This window comes from Coturnix japonica, chromosome 5 (assembly GCF_054131305.1).
Source record: "Coturnix japonica strain WE chromosome 5, WE-NBRP24, whole genome shotgun sequence".
In the NCBI taxonomy this organism is placed as follows: Eukaryota; Metazoa; Chordata; class Aves; order Galliformes; family Phasianidae; genus Coturnix; species Coturnix japonica.
The window spans coordinates 9207182-9222015 of NC_140667.1; the positions used below are offsets into that span (position 1 = coordinate 9207182).

At 38.8% G+C, this 14834-nt stretch overlaps 1 protein-coding gene across 2 annotated transcripts in view; it reads left to right on the forward strand.

The window, feature by feature from the left end:
- LOC146760657 (uncharacterized) overlaps nucleotides 1–14834 on the forward strand; it is a 272204-nt gene that overhangs the window by 220793 nt on the left and 36577 nt on the right. The window contains exons 4-5 of one of the 2 annotated variants that reach the window (XR_014946988.1): nucleotides 2552–2671; nucleotides 4377–5953. The gene's annotated coding sequence lies outside the window, so the exon portion shown is untranslated. Of the gene's footprint in view, nucleotides 1–2551; nucleotides 2672–4376; nucleotides 5954–14834 lie in introns of those variants that run through there. The other variant, XM_085549975.1, reaches the window with a different exon arrangement.

A 14834-nucleotide genomic window follows, 5' to 3' on the forward strand; every position in this document is an offset into this window, starting at 1 on the left:
ATTTGGACAGATGATGAACTTTATGCATATGACTCTGGAAGAGACAAAACCTCTCTCTGCAAATCATAGCCTGCTATTTAAAGAGTCATTCCTTTCTTTGTTTTTAATGCCCTGGTCTGCACAGAGCTCAGCTCCTGGCAGGTCAGCAGCTCCTCACCCACAAACCCCAGTGGTCTGCAGGCCTTCCTCCTGCTGTTGCTCTGCTCTGTGCTGGTGGGCCCCTCTGCCCCTTTCCACCCACACAGCCACAGGCAGCAACCACTGACCATTGTCGGGCGGTCCCCTGACAATACAGCATGTGGGAAAAGTGCTTCCAGGGTGACCAACAGCCTGGGAGGAGCTCAGGCAGAGAGTAAAGGCCGATGCACCATGGGAAAGCACTGAAAGGACACAGAGTTTTTTGGAGAAGGGAAGATGAGCTCTCCCCTGTGGGCTTCTCTCTGGAGGCTACAAGTGAGATTTCTGAATTGGAAAAGGGGCTGCAAAGAAAAGTCAAACCATGAATAAAAATAGCCAGCTGTACAGATGCAACTTTAATTTAATGATGGTAATGATGCTCAGTACTGCTCTGAGACAGGAGATGCTGGGGGGGAAAGATGCGCATCAGTACCAAATAGTCTTGAGCCGGACAGTTGGGCGTGCCCAACTCGGTGACACAAACTCATGACAAATGAGGGCACAGTAAAACTCTCACTGAAGTGCTCGGTCAGCCTAAACCAGTGCTGAAAGCAGCCCCCCAAGGAGCTGTGCCCAGGCAGCCCCTACCTGCTGCTCCCTGCAGGGAGGCCAACAGGATGTAGACCCAGCAGTGACAACCAGTTACTCTGTAGCTACTGCCATTTCTGGGAGGAACTGTGGCCTTCTTTTGCTGTGTGGTTATTATCTTGTCATTAACCAAGCTGAGCAGCAGGGTAGAGTTCCTGAATGTTCTCTTCTGTATTCCGTCTTACCAATTCTTGGCATCCAGTGTGTATCTTACTGAGCAGTACAGAGTTTAGGGATGCTAAATGCTAAGAATTCTTCCGTTTTCTTCATGATTACAGAAACATCTGTTCCCAGCTACCTTCTGGTGATTGACTGTAAAATTTCAGTGTCAGTTTTTCCCCAATATTTCCCATTTTTCCCCCATTTTTAGAATTGTGAACTTCAGATGAGTTTCCCTTACAAGCCTCTTCCGTAGATTTGTGAACTATGTATGGCCCTTGCCTTTATTGTCATGCTTTACAAATTCTCACATTCCTTTGGTGCAACATTCAACTTTGCAGTCAGACTCCTTATCTAAATTGGAGTTGCGGAGTGTTCTGTATTTCATGGTCTGTAGTTTATGTTCTGTGTTTATCTCTGATTTCTAGCCTATAGTGAGAGGATCAGACTATTGCAAGCACTTTAGCTGAATGCAAAATGCATTCATGCCTTGTGAATTTGTTTCATTTTGAAGTTTACGTAACATAGTCCGAGAAAAGCACTTATTGCAATGTGTGTGCAATTATTACTACAGAACTCCTTACTGTTAGGACATATGCTTTCTCAGGATTGTGTTGCAAATCTGTTTCCTCCGTTCCTCATAGAACTTCTGCACTGTCAGTGCTGAGCAAAGTCTGAATATCACAACATCTGTCTCTGAATGTGTCCACAAAACTCAAGTTTCTTTAAGGTGAAGACACATTGCACTCATGCAGAAAATAGTGTCAGCATCTCCATGAATGATGTATTCTACTTAGTACAACCAGCTCTGTGAGTCTGTGTGAAACAAGGCAATTTAGAAGGAAGAAGGGGAAAAAAAGGAGTTTAAGGAAAGGATGTGAGAGTGCTCAGAACATTACAGAAGTGAACTTGAATTTTCTGTCCGTTTTGCTCTGTGTTCATATTTACACTGCAGCTTACAGATGGTGGAAAACTATTAACTGTTAATCTTAATGATGTCATTAAAATACCCAGATCCCTGATCTGTCTGGTAGACTTATTTCCCTCGCTTGTAAACTTATTTTGCTTATTCTCAGAAAAGAGAGCTTTTCATAGAGAAGTGTTAAATCAAATAAACCCTCACTGCTCCAGGGGACCACCTCCAGTATTATCTGCATGAGAAATGAGAATGGCACAGGATTCCAGGTGCTGCCCCACCTTTCCCATGCATAATTTTGCTGCAAACATGAGCAGCCAATGCCAGTAAATATCTCTCACTGTCGCGTTGTTTGGGATCCAGCACTGGAAATGGGATTGAACCATCCTCAGTGCAAGCAATTCTGTTATGAGAATTCTGTTATGAGCTTAGCAGAGATGAAAGGCACTTGAACCAATTGGTGGTGACTTATGAGCACCATGGGAGGAAGTTAGCCCACCACAAGCAAATTCTTCTGCTGTTTAGATGTACTAAGAAAGCACTATAAAAGCAGAGGGGGGAAAAGAAAACAACAACCAGAATTGGAAATTATATCTTCAGTAGTTTTTTATTTTAATGTTATTTTTTAAATTGTGTTTCTGTCCATTATTAGATCTTCAGTTCCTTTTACTTGTTCATTTTCATTATTTTTTTTTTTCCTTTTTCTTTTAGAAAAAGTATGGATTATGCAGAACAGCCCACCTCTGCTTTCAAGCAAAAAGAGAGATAGTTCAACATATACAGAGTTTTACAGGACAGAACCCTTGGTATTGCAAGAGTTCCTGACACCAGGTAAGCTGAGAAAACCTCAGTAACTCAACTTCGTTTTTTGAATGAGTGCCTGGTGCTGGAAGGTATCTAAAGGCATTGACAAGAAAGGCATCTGAGGACACTTAATATCATCTAGGCAATAGTCAGTGTCTTCCAAAATTCATTGTCTCAGCAAGTAGAGGCAGAGATACTGTTTTGTTTTTTTTTTAAAAAAAAACATCCAAAAAAGAAGGGTGAAAGGTTCATCCCACTTCTAGGTGGTATTTTAAGGCTAGCATGATTAAGACATGCCTGATGCTGTTGCCAGCAGCTTGCTAAATGTTTACTTTTGTATTTTTCTGATAGAAGTACCAGGTCAGTGTTCTGGGTGGCTTTCAGCATGAGGGTAGAACAAGCTTCAAGCTTGTGCCTCATTTCTTTAAACGTTGGACTATTCATATTTTGAATATATTCTTCCATACTTCAGCTCACATAAATTGCCCCATTTTCCTCTTGACGTAGATGTGTGATGGCTGATACCAGCTGATGATTTGTTTCTCCATTGGTAATTCTAAGACTTAAAACTTCTGGAATATAATCACAAGGAATGAAGACATTTGTGGCAATGAGTGTCAAAGCCCATAAAGTAGAACCAGGAACATACATAAAATAAAAATATTAATGATATGGATATGTAAAAATACTTAACATTCTACAAAATTTCAACAGCCCACTGGCCACGATAGTAAACCTGGTGATGAGATGGTATATGATGTATACGTCTGTATGCACATATGTATATTTCATTTGTTAGTGTATACACATACGCAGAAAAGTATGCTGCGTAACAAAGCCCTGTGTGTACAACAAATGAGTCTAGCATTAAACTCCATAATGGCTTGGGAAAATCAGATAGTGTAAATCATAAGTAACAAGAGATCTGCTTTTTGTTGGAACTTTAAAACAACTTTATTTTACCTGCTCTGTTGCTTTGAAAAATTTCAAGTGAAGTGTTTTCACTGGTCTGCCTTCAACTGGATTCAGTTTCATATATGTGATGCCATATATACTCTATCAATTTGAACTTTTCTGGTAGGATAAGAAGGCACAAAGAAAAATGTGATATTCTGGCATTATTTTATTCCATTTATTGTGAAGTAAAGGCTTCATTTCAATGACAAGCACTGATCTTGTAGAAATTATTTTAGCTGCAGGAGTTAGAACTAAAGTTAGTGTTAAATCTGTGTTTATAAAACAGCAGTTTTCTGCACCTATAAGCCCCACATTTGCATGTGTAAGGTAAGTTGATTCTTGCTTGGGTAATGTTTTGCCAGTCTAAGAGTGCTAGACTACTGAGACAGTGGTTAGAACTGTGCATGCATGTAATTTGCAAATTCCATTTGATCTGTTGTGTACAAATATGTGAATCTCAGTGCACAGCAGCACACAACTTCAAATCATGAGATAAACAAGCCACCATAGTAAAATAGCCTTTTTCTCCATCATTCCTAAATTCCCAGAGGTCTGAAGCAGTTTTAGACCTTCCTGTAATAACAAAGCATTTTAATGGGTATTCATATATTTGCAATGACATTCCTATTTCCCTTTGTCAGGAAGATGTTGACCCATTCTTTTTTATACATTGCTGATACACTGAAGTTATGTAGGCTTACAGCATATTTACATAAACTATTGTCTAAACACACCCTACCAGCAGAATACAAACTAGTTTATTTCTATTTTGCAGTTTGTGAGAAAATTTTAATGCATATCTGCTAACCCGCTGCAGATCCAAGAGCAGCCATGGTTCTGAAATGAACACTACTGGTGCTGAGGTCGATAATTGTACCCTGTTGCCAAGAAAACAGACAATTGTTTCTTGCTGCTGCATAATATTCAGGAAATAGACTTGTCAGCTGAGAAAGTTCAGTTGGCCCTGCTGTAGTAAAAGATTGGTGAAGATTAAGACCTTTCCTTCTACCTTGACTGTATTAATTCATTTCAAAGGACTAGTGAAATAATAGTGGCTGAACAATAAGTTCTATTACACAGGCTCTCATCTGGAAAAATGCACCATGTTCTAAGTTGGAGGCTCTCTGCCATTAAGCTACTATCTGGCCCTGTGTGTAAAGTGACAAAAACTGTAATTAATATGCTTTGCAGGATGCTTGTTTATTTATTATGGCAGTGTATATTGTTGTAATGCATTAACAAACCTATTTCCAGCTGACAAAAAATTTACTTTTTGAGTTTTTATCAGTGAAATATGGTCAGTCATCCAACAGTTTGCTTCTTTGGTGTACCCTCCACTTGCTATAATGAGGAATAAACCGAGGGTATATATCAAGAAATATATGGTTAGGAACAATGCTTTTATGTTTTCCATATTTTGTTATTTTTGCCTCAAATCACAGTTCAGTTTAGTGTGATCTGACATGGCTGAAATACTGAAACCCCCACTCCTCCAAAGCAGTGTTTATTATAGAAACCCACAAACTTAACCTAACCTAGAGCAGCTTTTCCTGCAGTGATATAATTACAGTAGTTATTGTTGCAATAAACCAGATGTTCCTGAAGTGGAATGAAAGAACTTCCCCCTGCCTCCCGCATCACATTTGTTACGTTGCTGCTTTTCAAGTTTCACATCAGCTGTTCAGAAAGCTCTTTCTTGATTGAGTGTCATTTACAGATTCTTGCTGCATGAGACTTTTAGCTTAAAAAAAAAGGAAATGCTGGCAAACTTTGAATTCTCATTGCTTTCCTTTAAACCCCAGACATGACAGTTATCAGTACCATTAATTCTTTCCCAGGGCCAAAGACTTTTTTTGTCCCTTAAGATAGTATTACGTGGCTAAAAAATAAAAATTAAAAAAAAAAAAATAAAAATGAAACACTTTGAAAAAGCAACTTGGTTTTCAGATTGAGTATATTGTTCTCTGCATAAAGAAATGTTCTGCTCCTCCAGAATCGATGAATTTTGGGCAGAGTTCAGCAAAGACATCATTTTATGCCACCATTCTGCTTGATAAGCAATAGAGGTAGCTTTGGAGAACTGTGTCTTTTTAACTGCTGTATCAGCTGTGGTTATGACTGTGAACCATGAACAACCATTCAAGGCAACTAAAAAGACCATATTTAAAACCTCATCAGAAGACCGTAGTTAATCCTACACTGGACCATAAATAACTGTCATTATTTAAACATTGCACTTATATTTTTAACAGTGCATTAGTCAACATATTTTCAGTATTTCCCAGCCTAATCAAGTCCTAACTACAAAGAATAATTTGCCAATAAAGAAATGGACTGTGTTTAAACTACTAGGACCTTAGATATGAAAGTTGTTGTATATATTGTACCATATGTGCAAGAAAACCTGTCTAGGAGCAATGAGTATAAACAGTCAAGGAGAACAGTTAGTAGATTGTTTTATTACACTTACAGTGCCCTATAATAATGCCATAAAGAAACATAAACCGGGCTTCATGTTTTGTGGAGCTACAGATAAGGTCTCATTAAAATTCAACAACAATAAGAATGAAGTATCTTATCAGTGTGCCATCTTATCATGTGCCACGGCAGTCCTGGAAGAAACCTTTGTAATGTTCAGTTACATGTGCTATTCGTTTTTCTGTTTGTTAATGGTAATCTATTAGTCAACCTATCCCTGAGGAAGCTGCACTGTAAGGAGGAAGACAAACCAGGGGTGAATTCACCTCACGAAGTAGTCTGCTCAGTTTTCATTTCGTAGAATGTAAATGTTTCTTATAGAAGGAATTAACATGACTCTGAAACACAGTCCAGTTTTTGACTGATGTGGTAGGGGATGCAGACATTGTTGGCCTGAATTTACAGAAAACTTTGAAAACGGTCCATAAAATCTCTGAGGAAACCCAAGAGGCACCCACACGTTTGGAAGCAGATTATAAGACAGCTCTGCTGCGCAGCCACAGTCGGCTCCCTGCATTCAAGAGAAACTATCGATTTCACATTTTTGCCTTCCTAATGAGAATGTGTCAGGGCTGAAATAAATAAGTAGGACTCCTGTCCACAGAGCCTTGACGTCCTTTCCATCCCGGAGGCTGGGAGGCCCCTGTGTTTCCTCCTCTGGCTGTGACATGCCCAGTGAATATTTCCACCACCCACACTTCATTCATTCTTAACTATCCTCACCCACTCATCATTACAGCTGTGCAAAGCATCCATTACAAACCCTGAAGCCATGTGAATCCTACCTTCATAACTTTGTTATGTGCTTCACACAGCTGGGATTATTTGGGCTTTGAGTAAATTACCTTTTGAGATGATCGACTCTGGTTTTATGCAAATTTGGGTCCGGGTTAAGGTGAATGATTTATGGGTTGCATATTTTGAAAATCACTGAGAGAGTTTCATATCACCGCACCAAACTCCACTGTGTAGATTTCTGTCACATTCATGGAAATCTAAAAAGATACAGGACATTGCAAAATGGAATTAAGTCCCAAATGTTCTCTGTGCATTGCAAACAGCTCCTAACTTGAATAACTTGGGGGAAAAAAAATAAGCTGTTTTTAACTCTTTAAGATTTTTTGCTTCAAAGTGTAGTATTTATTTTTTTGATTAAATTCCTTTCTTTAGCACATACTTGTGTCAGTAGCATTTCAACTAGTTTTGAATGCATGCAAGTAGGTGCCATAACTGTGCTTTCAAACAGGAAGTAGAGGGAAACCCAACCTACCTTCAGATTCAAAGGTGGATTTGCTATAGTCCAAATGAGAGATTTGTTTGACTGATGAAGTTTGAATTTGCAAAGCCCAATTCTCAGAGTTGATTCTGGTTTGATAAATAAGCAGCCTTCCTAAATTCTCTGATGTTTAAAGATAGTGGCAAGGTATTTTGGCCATACATTTCTATAATGTAAGTCAAAAGTAAGCAAATTTCTTTCTGTTTCTTTTTCCTCTCTTTGTGTGCTTTAGTCACATTTTTTTCATTGCTTGGGATGTCTACAGCTTTATACAGTTTTGAACAGGACTGAATATACAGTTGCCCACTTTTGAGCCACAGCTGAGTGGAATTCAGCATATTGTACGCTGTATGAGTTGGAGAATAGGAGAGTTGCCCAGGGAGGTGAAGGGTATCAGGTGTGCTGCTGACATGTGTTTGCTCAAAAGATGCTTGAATCCTGCTGTCCTGAGCACAGGAACACTCATGGAATTGAAGGAATGTTGCTTGTTCTCATCACCAAATGACTGAAAACCCTCTCTGCAGGCTCATCCCAAAGCCATGCATCACTGCTCCTGCAGGCTTGTACCTCTCTTCCCAGTCTGCTCCTGAGTTCTGTCTCTGCTTCTCCATCTGCTAACTTTTTTCTACATAAATCCCTGCCCCAAACAAAATCAATAATGCTCCCCGCCCAGATCTTTTAAATTCCTGAGCAACATTGTATTCACCTTGTTTAGGGCAGAAACATGCGCTGAACTGTTTATTAAGCTCAAAAGGGCTGTGTGGTAGTTAATCCTACTATTTTCAACGAGGCTGAACTCAGTTTATAACAAAGCCATCAGTAAAAATGTAACCACTTCACAACTGTGTATGTGTGCAGGTGTAGTATATGGAAAGGAACTCGCAGAAGAATTGGCCATCTTTTCATGAAGTTCCAGCAGGATCCACAATCAGGATGAGAACTCAGTTCAGTTCATCTCAGTTTCACACAGGAAAAAGTGTGTAGTTCATAGCCATTTACTCTGCTGGGACTATAGATTCTGGTGTCCTTATGGTTTCTTCTTTGGATATCAAGCCCCACCATTTAGGCTCTGTACTGATCCAGATTGGGAGCCAGGAAGGCCAATAGTAGTTGTGAAGTTTAGGCAGTCAGCCATGTGCATCTTCTGGGCTGGAACCAGCCTCCACCTGGCCTGTTTGGAGGAGTGTCTGCACTTCTCTCAGTTCATAGACTAAACTGGATTGCAAGCCTTTGCCTTCCAGAAACCCTGGCATTTGGAATGGTTGGGTGACCTAGGGAGGTCTCTCTTCTGATTCTTTGCCATAAAAAAAACTCCATTACATTACACAAATGCATAAAATAGTGTTTATTGAACTTGAGTGTGTCATGTATGTCAACCCCAAACTATGCTGATGTTGATGATCTTAATAAGACAGCATTTTAAGTTCTGAAAGGGCTTGTGCATGATGCATTCCGTGGTCACTTGGAAGTAGGAGTTCTGTGATGCAATGTGGTCTCCCATTAGCAGCAGGCATGTTGTGCAAGGGAAGGGAATGGTTAGGAGGCACTCCATAACCTGACATCTTCTTAAAGAGTTTATGTTAAGGTGAGTTATCATGCATAGCCAACTCTAAGGTCTTCTAAATGAAAGTTCTGTTTATAGAATATCCAGGTCAGGATTATAGATCTCTGAACAAATCACCAGGTATAATTTAAAGGAAAAACGCTCATTATATTTTCCAGTCAATCTCTGTACTCCTTGGACTTCTCACAGATAAACACAGATATTATCTCTGAACTAATTGTAACTTATTTATTATAGCAACTTTGTTTTTACCACTAGCTTGAAATACACATCGGTATTAAACATTGCATATAGCATAACAAACCAGTTAATTCTGTCAGTTTTGCACTGCTGTGTTCAGTGGAGCTTTAGAAGTATTTCCAAAGAAATTTCCAACTCTCATTTACTCTTTGTAGATAAATTCACTTTGCCTTTTTCATGCCACTTTTGTGGTCAGTTTATAGTCGTCATCTTCAGTTCACCAATGAGAATTTCGCAGGAACGGAGGGGTTTCTCAACATACCATGGAATTTTTGAAAACCAGAATCTATTTAATCTTTGTCATATTACTTTGCAACAAAAACCTGTTTCTGAGAGATAAGAAAAGACAGCAAAACAGAATGGATTACCACGTGACCTAATCTTCCTTTTAAAGAGGAAGCACATTTATTTTAAATTGGATATTTGTTAATGACTCCTTGTAAGGAATTCAGAAACTAGCTTAGATAACTTTCAAAAGCAATGCTTTACTGAGAGGGGAAAAAATGGAAAAAAGAAATTATGTCTTAGTAGGGTTAACAGGAACGCTTATATGTTCTGTCGGTAAAGCCAATTACTGTAGTCAGTACAGTCGGTGGAACTGAACTAGTAGATATCTGGCATAGTTAAAGGTGGCTTGTAACCCACTTGCACGGTAAAGAGTAAGACTAGGACTGAAATGTTCAATTCTTTCAATTAAAGCCTTTTATCAAATGCAGTAAACCAGTATATAACTTTGCTTTGAGAAAAAGGCCAAGATGGAAAAAGGTTAATTATACTTTTCAGGTAAATAACATTTTCCTGGCAGGAATCCATGTTATATTAAAAGAAAAAATGGGCTACCTTTCTTAGTTTTTATTTTCCACGGGAAGTGTAGGGAAAAATGCATATAGAGGGTTTTGTTTTTTTTCCCGTCACTATTTGGTGGTCCTTCCTTACAACTTTTAACACCAAAGCCATTTCTCACATCTGGTTGGAACACAGGTCTTTAAGACATTCGAGTAATTCAAATCACATGGAAAAATCTAAGCTACACTGTATGAAATTCAAGAACAATGTAGTTCTTATAGGGTCTGCAGCGTGCCACCTCTTTTAATCAATAACAGCCTCGGTTTCAGTTTATCTGCAAATATAAGACTACAATTAAGAACGATCTACTGCGTTATTTCAGTACTCAGAATAGCAAGTTACCAGATTAGTCACAATTTACAACTATAATATTCTTATCCCTCTACTATAGATGAAGTTCACAGCAATATAGTCTGTATCAGATTATGGTTCCAATGGAAAATATTGAAGATCACTAATATCAATACACATTTCCTTATCTCAACCATTTGTAGCTGCTTGTATTGACTTTCATTACATTCCAGCAGTTCTGCTTATTCCCAAATGGTTGTCATTAATTTCCATTAACTAAGGCACGACTATACATAATTTAAATTGTTTCCAATAAGTGTTCAATTAATGTCTGTTATCTGCATTTAATTTCCATTGATTCCAAAAAGCTACTGTTGAGCTTAATTGCCACCATAATTAAAACAGTTTACCATGACCGTAATTGGGTCTCCATTAATACCAATGGACAGCTACAAGGACTGATTACTCTCTTACTGTCAAGCAGTAGGGAGCAGTGCTACACAGAGTTCGCAATGCAAATGAATGACTACAAACCCAAACAGCTGCGGCTGAAGTTGACCAGAGAACAGTATTTACCTCAGCAACAAATGTGTGCTTTTCTAGGATACCGGTCCAGATGGCCAGAAAATATTCTAGAGGTTTCTTTAGGCGTAGTATGGGAGAATAAAAGTGAATTACATCAGACTGTTGAAAGTAGCACAGCATTCTGGCTTGAAATTTGTTCCACTTCAATTGAAAAGTGACAGCTGACAAAGGGAAGTTCTAGACCAACAGAAAAATCGGTGCAATTCATTTAATCCTTTTTTTTTCCCCCTTATAATTTTGCCTGTTCAAATAAGTGCCTGACTAAGAACTGGGAAGAAAAAATAATAGTAAAAGAATAAAACCTTTTTCTATAGAACTGCATCAGATTGTTGGGGGGTGTACTACAGGTCCACAGCAATAGCTTAAATTCATTGAGATTAGATCACTTTAACATATTGTTAGGTATTCTACATACAAGTCAGTTACATTTAGACTCTCAGAAAATGCCGGTTCATGGGAACAAAACATCTGCTTAAGAGCGATGATCTTGACTAATGTTCCCTTTGAAGAGATAAACAAAAGAATCAGCTTGCTGAAAATTAAATATTACTACATTTTCAGAATGACATTTTCAATTTTGCATTGCAAAATGTTTTTTTCCTGTTTTCCATACTATTTCAAATTGAGATCTAAATGGAATATTTTCCTTTTATTCAAATCACTTGATTGACCAACAAGTATTTTATTCATAATCTTGCTTTGTAATGGCTTTCTGGATTGTTTTATTGCTTTCATTAGGAGTGGAAGTAAAATTCACCCCTAAGACATTCCCTGAGATGAAAAATCGGGATTTTGCTGGGCTTCAGTTAGAGTACTTTTTCACTAGCTTCACTTTCCGAATATGTTCAAAGCCTTGTCCAAAGTAGAGTTCATTAAAAGAGACCAGTCTTAAATCACTGAGAGCAGAGCTTTGGTGTCAAATATTCTGTTTTGCAAAGGAAAGGCTGCTGCCTTCTAGCTACAAATACTCTTGTAAGGTCTGCACTGCCAGTCAGAAAAGACCTCCAAGCTAGTCCTGTGCTAAAGTTGTCATACATCCCACACTGTATTGTGGTCAAACCTCTTGTCTACTATGAAATGAAAATGAGTATGACTTTTCCAATATTTTTATTACAGCCTACTCTTTTTTAATAGTTCTGCATTTGCATGGCAAATACAACAGATGTTGATTTGGGGCTGGAGAGCTTTAAATTACCACTGGATCTAAAAGTCCCCAGATTTGAAGACAATCCTGCTAGCTACTTATAATGAACTGTTATTTCATTGTAGTGAATGTTAATTGTTTAACACCAAGTTCTCAGCACAGGAAAATGTGTGTCTACCTCCACTATCCCACTTGTGCCCTCCTGTATCTGTAGTGCCCACCCAAAAAAGGAGGAATCTCTTAGACTTGATCATCCTACTGTCCTATAGACCTGGAATCAGTAATGTCAGAACATCCCTGCTTGCAGCAGTTATAAAATTGCTTATATGCCATCAGGATGTACTCCCACATAGTAGGCATCACTGTGCACCCAGTCCTTCCAGTCCCTGCAACACCATCAAGTTCCTAATTAGAGAATTTCACCTCGTACAAGAGTGTGAGCTGCCATAGCATTAGGTGCAAGGTAGTACCCGGGGGGGGAGGAAAGTTCCAAACTAAACTCATGCCCTTCTTTCTTGTTTATGAGAGAGTTCTTAGGGTGGAATAAATTAAACAAAGGAAATTATGTTATCAGATCAGTTAAATTTATTTGCATATCCTTTCTGGTGCAATAAAAGGTGACCTTTTTTGGATCTCCAAATGAAATTTGGAGCATAATTGAAAGAACAAGTTGTAAAAACCAAAGGTTTTTGTTTTTTTAAATACACTGCCACCAGTATCTTGCAAATAAAGAGTGTAAGCTCAAACAGATAGATGACCAAATGGCTAAAATGATACTATCAGGGCCTTAACATTTTGCCCTGTAATTGCATGGTAGCTGGAAGAGTCTGGAGTAGGCAGACAATTGCCACACCTCTGCTATTCTGCTAAAAAGGAAGAAGAGCACAGAGGTGTGTTTTTTGCCTTGGGAAAAATCAGATTGATATCTCAGCTGTTGATTTCCATATTGCCTCCACATCACAGAAAAAACATACTGCCTTGTGTCTGCTGTTCAATTACTCATCCCACTAAGGAATAAGCAAGGAGAGAGGAAGACAAAAGGACAAGCAAAAGGCTGAACAAGTCAGTGATCAAGTGAGCCTTCATTTGTTTTGAAGGCAGGCACACAATATAAGGGACAACACTCCAACTGCATCTTGCATAAGAGGAGGTTTGGCTCTGCTGCAGCTTAGAGCACATCACTGCAGCCAAGTCTCAAGGTGACAAAGTCTTGGGCAACAGTTACAAACTTTGCATCTGAAATAAAAGTGACACCTTTTAAAGCCAAACCCAGATGTTGAGGGTAATGGGCTACAGGAATATCCAGGAACTGCTGAGTCTCTCAGGCAGCCCTGACATGCAAACCTGCATAACAAGGAGTTTATGCACACTCTGTAGAGGACTGATACTGTAAAGAGCTGATGCAAAAAGCTGAACAAAGAAAACCATTGTGATACACCATAAAGAAGAAATTATCTTGGTCTCTTGGAGAATTGTCTCTTGAAACCTTATCTATTAATTACTTACACAGACACAGATATCAGCAGTGATGGATACTATCTGTTCTTCCTTTTGATTCTTTCCCTTTCATGCCAACATTACATCTGCCAGCTCAGGTCTAAGTCTCTCCAGCTAGCTCTCTTTCAAGGTTCTGTGTCAGCAAGTCTTCTGTGAGGCATCCTCCAGCAATTAAGCATAGAAGACAGGAGCTCCATGGTTTCTGGAATATTAGAGTTTACATATCTAATCTCTCAGGTATTCCTGAGCACGATTAGCGAGAGATCTGACAGTTAAAATCTATCCAAAGGACTTGGTCCTTAGAGAGGATGTTCACTATTTCACACCAGAATCTCTCAGAAAGGAGTCAAGTCTCTGCTTGGCAGTGGCATTTATCTCAAGTACTGACTGAAAACGTGACATTTATATTTCATACAGATCCTCTGTAATAACCAACTGATAATGCTTTATTTCTAAATCATCCCGGATCTTCTTATTGCCTCTGTTTTTTGTTGTTGTTTGTTCTGTTTTGTTTTGTGGAAGAGAGATAGTCCCAACCCACATAGATGTTTCACTCGAATTTTCTCCATGGAAACCTCTTTTGTGTTTTTGAATACCAACCAGCTTCCCTTCTGGGAGTAAGAATCCCATGTCCCTTATTTGCAGCAGAGATGAGAATTTCAGTCTCTTTTTTCCTCAAATGTATAGGTGAGAATGACTTTATCTATAGTCAGAAAGCATGTGGAAAAACCTATTCATAGAATCATGGAGTCATTAAGATTGGAAAAAGACCACTAAGATCTTCTAGACTAACCATATTAAAGGCAAGCAGAACAAATTGTGTGCTAAATATGACCAATATCAAAGTAGAGCCTACTTGATGTCACAGTTGCCATTTGTTCCAGTTAATGAAACTCATCTTGTGCACTGATATGACATGAAAGCATAAGATCCATGTCTTTATGTAAGTTCCCAAGTGGCATGTTCAGTGTGCCACTTACCAACTGTAGTAGCAACACAGAGAGCTGTTGCTATGAAGAGCCAGAACCGTGTTCACATACACACACACACACATATATATACATTGCTTAATTAAAACAAAAGCAAAGTTCTGGAAGTAGGTATCATAAGGAATATGATGTGGTAGTCTCCAAACTCAGCTGCACAGAAGTTTATCCATCCCCAGAAAAAAGGTCACAAATAACTTCATGTAGACACTCACAGTGAGAGCAAATGGCTGCTCCTGCCTCCAAGATTACGATGGCATAGCACACGTGGCATCTCCTACTTGTGCTCACATGCCTTGAGCCCATTTTCCTAAACAGTGTAACTG